Genomic DNA, 7,719 nt, shown 5'->3' on the forward strand with positions numbered 1-7,719 from the left:
TTGGGCAACAGTGACAGCATGGCAGTCATGGCCTTCGACTGCTATGTGGCCATCTGTGACCCCTTCCATTATGTCACCTCTATAAGCCACTGCTGCTGTGTCCTGCTGGTGGCCTTCTCCTGCTCATTTCCTCACCTCCACTCTCCTGCACACACTTTTGCTGAATATTCTCACCTTTTGCTACTTAAGTATTATCCACCACTTTTCTCTGTGACCTCAGTCCCCTGATGAAGTTGTCCTGCTCCCCCATCTTTGTCAGTGAAATTGTAATAATAATGAAGGAGCTGTTATTTTGGTCACCCTTTTCCTATGAATTGCTTTGTCTTATATGCAAATCCTACAGTTCTCAAGATTCTCTCCTCTTCTGGGAAACACAAGGCCTTCTCTACCTGTGGTTCTCATCTCACCGTGGTTGCACTTTTATCTACAGCCTGAGAAACAAAGACCTGAAACAGGGCTTGGGAAAACTCATGAGCAGGTGGAGATCCTAGACTGCACCCTCTTGACAACTGCACACATGGAACCTGCTTCCCTCAGACCTGGTTTCTAATAGTTCTTGCTGAACAATGAAGCTGTCAGAAGTTAGTGTTTTAAATCCATGTGTGACAAGACTATTGTGAGCACTGATATCCACTGACAATGGTCTGTCAGTTGGCCTTGTATCTACTTAAATCACAGCACTCTTACTATCTACTCCTTCTTTTCCTTAGGAGGATTGATTCATCACGTTCTCCATACTCCCACCTTCCAAATACTATTTGAAAATAATGCTTTCCCCACAAATACTTTGTGAGAAAACTTCTCTTTGCTTATCAAGACTGGTATTCCAACTTCTTTGTTTTTGAATATGTCAGTGAAAGAACTACTACATAATTTGTAGCTGTTGAAGGTTTTGCAAATATTTGAAGAGGAAAAGAATGGTGCAAGAGAGGGCTACAGTGAAAAGCAGATTATTATTTTGTTGCTTTCCATATTTTGAGTATTTTTAGAATTCTATATTTTTCTCTTTTTAAAATGTTTTGTGTTTAAGTCTAAGATTTTAGTTTTCCTCTTCCTCTTTCTTTGTATCCTCCCTCTATTATACTACTGTGTTTTTCCTTCTTGGTATCTTCTCTTAGGCTACATAAAATTTATTCTTGTCTTATTATTTACATAAAGTTTAAAACACACTAATAGAGTGAACGATGAGTGATAAAATGAAATCCACTTTGTCTGCAAATAGAATACATAACCCTACTTTTTTTTCTTTTTTTCCTATGGGAGAATGTTTTTTAAGAAAATGATTTTTATTGATACATTTTAGGTATACATAGTAATCATCTGAGGGAACTTGTACCCATACATGATATAACTTGATTCTTTTTTCCTCATTCCCCTACCCTCCCTTCAACCCCTCCCCTCTTCATTTACAAAAGCTTTATTTTCATTTTTCCTTCTTTCACCATTTTTTTTAAACTTTGCCCTTCCTCCCTTTCTCCTCCCCCTTCCATTTGAAAATTTTCTTCCTATTTTGTAATATCTCATGCATCTTGGTCCTTATTTATACTTTCAGTTTCTCACATCAGAGAAACAATGTGGTATTTACACATATATGTTCAATTTATTTTGCATAAGAGTATGATCCCAAGGTGCATTTATTTACCTAGAAATGTCTCAAGCTTATTCTTCTTTATGACAGAGTAATACTCTAATACATTAAAAAAAAACACACAACTCCTTTATCCATTTACCAGGTAATGAGAATTTGGGCTGCTTCCAAGATTTGGCTATTACAAACTATTCTGCTATAAACATGGATGCATATACATCACTGTGATATGATGATTTTAATTCTTTTGCAAAGATACCAAAAAGGGAAATAGCTGGGTCAAATGGGACTTCTCGTCCTAGTTTTATATGAATCTCCACAGATTTCCACAGTGGTTGCACCAGTCTACACTCTCACCAACAGTGGAGAAGGGTTCCTTTTTCCCCTGCCAGCATTTATTGGTTAATTTTTCCATACTAGTTGTTTTTTTCTGGGGTGAGGTAGAACCTCAGCATTGTTTTAGTTTGTATTTCTTGAATGACCAATTATGTTGAACTTCTTTCAAATATTTATTTACCATTCATTTATCTTTTCTATTTCTTCATCTGAGAAGTATCTATTCATTTCAGATGCCCATTTTTTATTTTACCCCCGTTTTTTTCTGGGCTCTTCTGGTGTGGAGTATTGTTTTCACCCTCTGACTTTCAGTAGATGAATTTCTTTTTGAAATAAATCATATTTCTTGGGTGCAGCATATTGTTAGATCTTGCTTCTTGATCCATTCTGCCAGTATGTTTCTTCTGATTGGTGAATTGAAACCATTAACATTAGTCGGTTGGAGCTGATATGTATTAACTTATTCTTGTCATGTTATTTTTCCTGTTGTTACCCCCCTTTTTCTTCCCCTGTGTTAGTTCACCTTGCCTGGTGAATTCATTCCTTTTGTGTCCATGGAGTTGTAGTCCTTGTTATTTCTTTCTAGAATATCTTTCAGAACATTTTAGAGTGCTGATTTGCTGTTCATGAATTTCCTCAGGTGTTCTTTGTTATGGAAATAGCTTATTTCTCCACTATTTGTGAAAAATAGTTTTATAGGGCACATCAATCTGGGTTGGAGGTTGTTTTCTTTTAGGGCTTGAAACACTTCACTTCAAGCTCTCTTTGAATGGAATGTTTGTGTTGAGAAGTTTGCTGTGATTCCGGTGGACTTTCTTTTGTAGGTAATTTGCTTCTTTTCTCTAAGTGCTTTTAATATGCTGTTTTTGTGCTGAATTTCTAGATTTTTGATTATTATACTTCTTGCTGTAGATTTTATTGACCATGGATAATTGGAGTTTTATATGCATCACTTAACTGCATGTCAAATCCTTTTTCCCTGCCAGGCAAGTTTTCTGCCATGATGTCTGTGAACAAGTTTTCTGTCATTTGTGCTATCTCTTGATTTGTCATTGACTTTGATTAATAGTATGTTGTTCTTCTTTCTATCATCTAGCAGCTGTTGGTTTGATTTCTTGTGGTCCCTTGCTATTTTTAAGAAATCTTTCTTTCCATGATCACTAACCACAATCTTGTCTTCTATATGATATTCTGTCCTCACATTGGTTCATTCTGCTCTGTATACTTTCAATGGAAGTTTTAATCTCCTGGATACTTGCTTGAATCTGTTTTATGGATTTCACTTCTTTCCTGACGTTCATGGTGTTCATCATTTTCCTAAGTCCCTCTATTTTATTTTTTTACTGTGTATCTGCTCTAGAGTCACTAAGCATGTCTTTCATTTTGATCACCATGTCTTTAGTTATCTGAGAAATTATTTCTGATTTGATTTTTTCTAGAATATTATTTATTTGCCTTATTACTTCTGCTGTTGCCACTTCAGAGAGGCCAGGTGGGTGGCTCTGAGACTGTCCCACCTCATTGCCCCTCGGTTTGCCTTAGGTAAGCTGGACATCTAAGGTTGCATCTTGTTTAAATGTCTTTTTATTTTTTATTCTTTTTATTTTTATTCCTGGGTTAATGCTTATAAATTTCTTATGGTGAGTAGCTTTATTGCTAGGATTTATAACTCTTAGTAAATGACTACTTCTCAGAGGTGTCTTCCAGGTGTAGCTGGATTTTGGGTTTTAAGTCTGTTGCAAGATCCTACCTCTTCCATTTATTGGGGATATGAAGTTGCTGCCTAGTTGGCCCAGTCCCTGATTTTTTGATACTTGATGATAGTATTTTTGTGACTCTTAGACATTCTCAGTCTTGGTATACTAGGAAGAATAAGTGGTTAGAACAGTTACGTCACCCTGGCTAAAGTGGTACAATCAGCAATAACAATAGCATCAAACACAACCTAGAAAATGACAAACTGAGACAACTATTAATTTGCCACCTTTAACCATATGAACTAGATTTGTGGTTATACAACAAAATCTAAAACAAACCAGAAAATTGTATGCAGTAAATAAATTCTCAAAATGGCAATTTTACTCTCAGGGGAGAAAGTTTTAAAGGGATTAGGGGGAAAAGAGACAAATAGAAGAAGAGCAAGATTAAAAGCAAGACTGGAGAACAAAAGAGGGGTATGCAAACTTTGGGAAACTGATGCAGAAGGCTGAAAAGAAAGAAAGAAAGAAAGAAGGAAAAATAAAAGGAACAGAACAGAACCACAATCACAAAAAAACTAGAAACCATGTTCTCACTCATATAAAAACAAGAACAAATAATGAAGAAAAAACAAAACCGTACAAAAAGATAGAAAAGAAAGAGGGAAATAAAAAAAATAAGAAAAAATCCACTTCAAGGTGTGTCTCTGCTGTCACTGATAGAAGACAATGTGGTGTGACAGAGTCTGTATGTGCATTGATTAATCCCAGAAAGACAGCAATAGCTTTACAGCAGGTAGTGCATAAACCCGGAAAGCTTGCATGTACATTTCCCCTGAACTTCAGGCTGGTTTCTGGCTCTGAGGCTGAACCAAGACTGTTCAGCCTGCAGCAGTCAACATGCCTTCTGGGGGCTTGAAGTCTTCTAGGGACTACAGCTACTGCAAAATATCATTTCCACTGCTCTTTTCCACTGGTGCATCTCTCCGTGGAGGCCTCTGTGGTTGCCAGCAGTCAGTATGTGTCTGCAGGTTTGAACTGCCCCTCACATGCAGTGAGTCTCAGCTCGGGGAGAAGCTGGTACCCTCTGTTTTCTTCTTCTCTGTTGAAGTTTCTCTCTTTGCTCTCCCTGTGGGATTCAGTTATTGCTTCAGATTCTTCCTGAGTGCAGAGTATCCACTTCTATCCTTCTTCTCTTTCTCATGTTGCTATATTCTAGTGTTTGGATACCAAACTCGGAGAAGCTCTTTCTCTGTTGCTTATCAGTTTGTCATGTTCCTGGAAGTCTTAGGCTCTAAAAGGCCAGGTGGGGTAGAAACGGAATTCTAGAAATAATGTCCTACAGAAGCTTGCTGTTTAGACCTCAGAGTTGATAAAATGAAAATTATCCCTTCTAAACAAGGAATGTTGGAATCTTCTTTCCTTCCTAAACTTTGCATTTAAAGTAAGGTATTTAATAACTTATCCTAGAAACTCTTTCTCCTCAGATGTTAGCCTAAGAAATATTATTATGTGTTTTGACTAATATTATAAATATGTATTGAATATTGCAATATGTATGTATACATCTAAAGATCCTCTTTGAATCTCAGTTGATAGGTAACAATGGAAACAATGTACAATATTACCAACCAAAACATGAGAAAAGGTAATATAATTCATCTCATAGAGTGTTACCATATACAGCAGGTTCAAAGAATCAAGTAAATCTCTATTGTTGTGTTAAAGATACCATTAAGTAGAAACATCAAGATTGAACAAGATGTAAATCTGAACAAATTGCAAATGTAGGACATTGTTATATTAATCATTATGTGCTACAGACACATTGTTATGTTTTGTGTCTGGATGTTGCCCCCAAAGCCTTATGTAGTCATGGGGCAGGCTTCTAGAGTTTATGATTAATTCAAGGTCGAATGTTGCAATTATAGGTGTGAATGGTTAAGGAAGGGAAAGAGGCTGCTTGCTGCCACTCTTCCTTTTTGCTCTTGTTGCTTTTGCTGTTTTCCACTACCATGAATGGTTGGCCTATGCCATGTGCCACTCTGCCTTGGAGCCAGCCAAATATGGGCTGAAACATCCCCAAACTGTGAGCTAAATAAACCTTTCCTTCCTTAATTCTGGGTGTCAGGTATTTTGTTCCAGCAATGACAGAAAAGTAACCAAACATGTATACTAATTAAAAAACATGTGAACACAATAAATAAAAATTTAAAACAGGGCCCTGAGTTCAATCTCCAGTACCACACATACAGATACACATACAGTGTACATGTACCGATTGTCTACAGTGAATGCTGTAGTGCTGCTGAGCTAAATCCCAAACCCGTATACATTTCTTTCAGTTGATTTTCTTTTCATTTGGTTCTGGGCGATAAATCCATGAGTGTATATGTGATAGACAAGTGTTCTGCCAATGAGCCATAACCCCAGCATGTTTAATAGGACTTTTAGATATGCATAATTATTCCTCAAATGTCTTGTTTTTATGCTTGAGACTTTTTATCTTGAAGGGTTCATTTATTTTGAGTATGTATTTCTTTCTGTCATCGTCATCCTGTTACATGTAGACTTTGTTTTTAAATGGTACTGAGGGTTGAATTCAGGGCTTCACCCAGGCTATTCAAGTGCTCTACCATTGAGCTATATCTCCAGCCCTTTTTGCTTTATTTTGAGACATGATCTCATTAAGTTGCCTCAAACTTGCAATCTTTATGCCTCAACCTCCTGAGTAGCTGGAGTTACAGGCATACAACACCACCCGCAGATGCATATAAAATTTCTAAAAATCACATTTTTGGTAGTCAAATTGGGCTACCAAAAATATTTTTCTTTTTGATCCCCTCCTATTACTTTTATACACAAAAGTACTTTCTCTTCATAGATCAGGGTAATTCCACTTAGCTATTTCCTCTAGGTTTTAAATACTATGATTAAATCTTTAATATACTATAATTACATTATATAGCAGGATGGAAGAGTCTCACTGTACCTCTAACTTTTACAAATTACGAATATTTTACAAATTTTTATAAGCATGTCAATAACTCACGTGTTCTCCATGTGTTTGTTAGGTCTTAGCACCAATGGGTGGTCTTTCCACAACCCTGGGGCAGCTCACAGCCAGTGACAAGGCTCTGAAAGTGAACACCCTTGAGAGAAAATGTTCTAATGGGCAAGGTGAAAAGAACATGACTTTATATTCTTTTGAACCTAGCTGATGGAAATCTTAGAATCCCCCTTTACTAACTTCCTACTCAAACAAATCGCTAGGTTGAAGCCAGTGACTAAGGGAGGGAAATTAAACTCATTTACTCAATAGGAACACTAGAAAATTATTCTTACTATGTTTAATATACCACAGCTGGTGCTCTTCCCACAAGTTATTTTCTTTTCTCCTATATTCAAGATACAATCACTCCTTCCAAAGAGCCTCAGAATCTCATTCCATTGCAACAACAAGAAAACATCCAAGATCTTGTCATAAATGAGGTATGGGAGAAGATACATTTCCTCAGATATATTATGTATCCCCATGTTGACCTGAAGGCCTAAGAATATAGGAGCTCCTCCCATGCAATGTAAAGATGACATGATGTTGACATGAGATGACTATAGTCAATATTACCAATTTCCAAGGTGAGGTGAGGAGTTAGGCTTAATGGGCAGGAAGTAGAAAACTGTGTTTCATTTATTTTTAATGGTGCTATTACTGTACTGATAGGCACCCATCCATGGTTTTTTTTCCAGTTTCAGTTACCTGTATTAACCACAGCCTGAACATGCTAATTGGAAAATTTCAGAAATGAACAATTATAAATTTTAAATAGTGCACCATGAGAAGAGCATAATGAAATATCCAGCCATCCACTCTTCTCTGGCCAGAATCTAAATCCTTGTTTGTCCAGTGTTTCCATGCTGTATATGCTACTCAATCATTAGTCACTTAGAGCCATTTTAGTTATCAGCTCACTTGTCACCATATCATAGTGCTTGCATTCAAGTAACCCTCATTTTAATTAATAAAGTCTCCAAAACACAAGAATAATGATTTCAGATATGCTGATGAGAAGCCATAAAGTGTTTTCTTTAAATGAA

Source organism: Chinchilla lanigera, unplaced genomic scaffold (genome assembly GCF_000276665.1).
Source record: "Chinchilla lanigera isolate Chin_1 unplaced genomic scaffold, ChiLan1.0 scaffold00018, whole genome shotgun sequence".
Classification (NCBI taxonomy): Eukaryota; Metazoa; Chordata; class Mammalia; order Rodentia; family Chinchillidae; genus Chinchilla; species Chinchilla lanigera.